Below are 3958 nucleotides of genomic sequence, written 5' to 3' on the forward strand. Positions count from 1 at the left end.
GTCCCTGGGGCCCTTAAATACACTTTCAATTTAGTTTCCCACAAAACACCATCAGACTAAATAAAAAATCTGAAAGCTTTTGGAATACAGACTCTCAGTGAAGCCACAAGAATTAGAAGTACAACACAATTCCCCTCCTAAACAAAGTTACAGAATTAAGGGAGAAATCCTCTGTTTGTTGAAGTCAATGGCAAAATTTCCACTGGCTTTAACAGAGACCAACCTCTTGCCCTCTGACTTTTAACTCGTGACATTCAGGCACCAAGCACTGCCATCCTGCTCATGTGAACTATCAATAGCATCTCCCTGCACGAGGCTCTTAAACCATTTAGAGACTTCCAATTAACTTCCATATATCCTGTAGCTAAACATTCACTGCTTTAATTGGGCCAGTTCATATAGCAACAGCTGCAGAGATGCAGCAGCATGGATTTTGCAGATAGGGAACAAAGCATATTCCCAGTCTGCACCAAAGTCCAGTTGCAAAACCTGCAGGATTGTTTTTATTCATGATAGGTAAAGCTAATGCAAATTCATTTACCCCCAAACAAGGGACCTCATTGGCTGCCTGGTAATAACTGTACCCTGCACAAAGGCCTTGCAAAAGTGATGGAATTTTTTATTCCTGGATCAATGAAAGCAAAATAAAAGCGAGAAAATAAGTAGTATGAATTCCAAAAAGCATCTACTCCAACCAGCACTCTATCTTGACACTCAGACAAATCTTATTCCTTGTAAATTTTATGCAGTATGCGTCTTTTATGTTTTCCCAAGTTTGAAATGATCCTAGAGCAATTATGGCTCCCATAATTTAATATTGACCTTACATATAAATGGCTACTCATGGAACTTGCTGTGGGCTTTGATCTTGTTGATTTAGCTGCTGAATAGTTCATTATTATTGTGTTTATATACAATCAATTTAGGATTTCAGTGATTCCTTCTGTTCTTATTGTTACATCCTTTTATTTGCAAGGCTCAGGTCTGAGAGACTTCAGCAGCATTTGTGAATACTTTGTATGGCTCTCAAACCTCACTGTTAAGCTGTGTATTCAGAGCAATGAAAATACCCAGTGAGGGATGATGTGCAAGGAACAGCATCATTTCCTTGCCTGGCATCCTAAGAATCCCAACAGGAATGAACCAGGTAGAGTCCAGCTTTCCAAGGCAGTGTCTCAGTGCCCCAAGATGCACATGCACACCTGCAACAGGGCAGTTCCTGATCTCCAAACTGCTCCAGTTCTTCCTCTTGGCTCTACTGCCCAGCCCTTTCCCTCCCAACATGAGCCAGTCCTTTTCCAGTGCGATCTGACCACTATCTCCTACCCAGCTTCAGTTACACTGTAACTCGAGTAGCATTTCCCCTCCCATTTCACACAGCATCTCCCATCCCATCCCAACAGCCTCTTGCAGGGGGAACAGTCCCCTGCAGTACTGCCCTCCTGTCCCTGAAGCAGATCCAGTGCATTCTGCTCCTGCTGGAAGCTGCAGTCAGGGAAGAAACCTTCCAATGTGCTCAACAGAGCCTGTGGGGAATTTAACAGCTGAACACAGAAATCATCACCACTAAGCATAAATGCACTGCAATTTTTCACAGATGGACTGTTTTGCTAAATATGAACAGATTTCAAAGGAAGAACTTAAGGCCAGATCCATTCACAGCTTTAGGTAGCTTCTCCTCAATTCTGTGGAGTCTAGGTTTGGGGTTTGTGGTTGTTCGTTGGGTGTTTGGGGGTTTTTGAAGGCTTTTTTGGGTGGTTTCTTTTTTAATCAGACCTTGGATGCGAATGACCTATTTTGGCTAAACGTCTCAAAAAATAAATCTGCTTGAGATTAGGTTTGGACAGCTCAGTTCAGGCAGATAGATTTTGTTAAAGCTGCAGCATAACAAAGCAGGTTATTATAATCTGAAGCACTGGATGGACAAACTTAAAAACCAAAATATCCCACCTTAACTTATAAAGCTAGTACCTTTCAATTAAAAATATCAAGTTATCAGTACATTATGGGAGGAACAAGCTAGAAGATTTACAAACAATGCTGTACCTATGTAACTCAGCAAAATTGTCAGGAAGAACCTTAGGGATGTGTTTTAACTGACTCAAGTTAGCTCTGTGCTTCCAGTTGAGCTTTCTCCCAACAATGTTAACTGCAGCAAGCAGCTATCTGTACATTGATTTAACACCAGCAATGAAACCAGTAAATGCAACTGAATCTGCTTTTCTGTCAAGTCTTTCCCTGCAAGAATTAAGACTATAACTCGGGCTTGAAATGCAAGTGTAACAGGTTTGAATCCATACAAATAAAATGCTAACAAAATGGAAACATTAAAGCTCCAATTCTCCCATTTCATTTATAAAAGCCCTGACAAAATCCAAAGGAAAAAGTTAGGGCTGCAGGCCAACTTCTGAATTTGAATATGCAAGAAGTACTGCTCCGCTCACTCTTGGCCACTTCTAAATAATCTCAAAAAAAAAAAAAAAAGTGATAGTGCTAAAATCTGTTGTAGCAATTTTGCAAAGCAAAAAGGAAATGGAGAAGTGCAAATGCACAGCTCATTCAACAGTGAATGACTCCAATTAATTACTAGGTGTATTGATAAATTAACCAGAATTATTGTCTTTGGTGGCTAGACAGTGAATTTGAGGGTACAGTGACTATAAAATAAAAAAACTGTCTGTTTTTATCACTCCAGAATATAGACGGGAACAAGTAATGAAGCCCTCTGTAGATGAGGTGTCAAGATCAGCAACAAGCCTTGCAGCATTTCGGGTGTAAGTCTGGCTAATTCCCACCAGCCTTAGCCACTAAGGCTCTCTGAGGCTACAGGAAAAACTGTTGCTTTTCTTTACAAGCAGACATAACTCTCACACTAGACATGCTTTCAAAACAGTGCTTTCAGAAAATACAAAATAGCTTAGTGTCCATGAGTCAGCTTGTGATCTTGAACTTGTGCTCTTAGAGACTCTGTGCTCTAAATCTTATTGTGAATCACAAGTAGTCAGTGGTCTTAAAAGCCATTGCAATTTCTCCCCATAGAAATGCCTTTCACCTACAAGTCAATAACCAAATAAGATTTCAAACCTGTAGTTTTCCCATTACATTTATCATACTACCTCTGTACAAGACAATCCCTCAAGAGCTGAAAGCATTCACCTTGGATGAATACTACCTATGGAAAGGTAGAGAAACAAGCCCTGGCTCAGCAGTGCCCTTCCTGTTACTCCTGATGAAGCCTGTATGGCATTGGGTGAGATCTTGTTAGCAACTCTGGTGAGGAAAGAATAAAAATGCTTGGTTTGGGCATTATGTTCCATGTTTCACCAGTAAAATTAGCAGGAGCACTTAAAGGCTATGATGGTAAGGGAGGAATACCTGGGAAAGCATTATGGGGGCATTACTTGGTAGACAGCTTCCATTAAACTAAAAAAAAAAAACGCAGTTTGGGAGACAGCTGCAACACAGACAGGACAATATACTGAAATCATGAAAGGTGTAACAGTCATTGCAAAGCAGTCATGTGCTAACAGTGGTCTGCTTCTATGCATTTCAAGGAGCTGAGTACAACACCAAAAGTGAAATTTAAAGCAGCTAAATAATTTAAGGGATGTAACCAAGGCAGCAAGAAAGATTTTATCTTCCCAAATCCAGGATGATACTGGAGGCATTTGCTAAACTTTTACTTCCTCTATCTTAAGAATGCTTAACCTGAAAAGGTCTGCTCTTTGCCAAAAAGATGTTTTACAGCAAATCTAACTTAAGTATAACGTGTTGCATCATAATTTGAATATGTAGCTATCCAAAATATAATTACTCATAACTTGGCTAATAGCTTGCAGTTAAGGTTCATGATTCATGCACTCTTTCTGCAGAAATCCTTATTAGTTTTTTACCTTGGAGAGAAGCAACTACCTTCCCAACCAAGCCATAGTATCAGGGAATTTGAGCATTATTTCAG

This window comes from Serinus canaria, chromosome 7, assembly GCF_022539315.1.
Source record: "Serinus canaria isolate serCan28SL12 chromosome 7, serCan2020, whole genome shotgun sequence".
Taxonomy (NCBI): Eukaryota; Metazoa; Chordata; class Aves; order Passeriformes; family Fringillidae; genus Serinus; species Serinus canaria.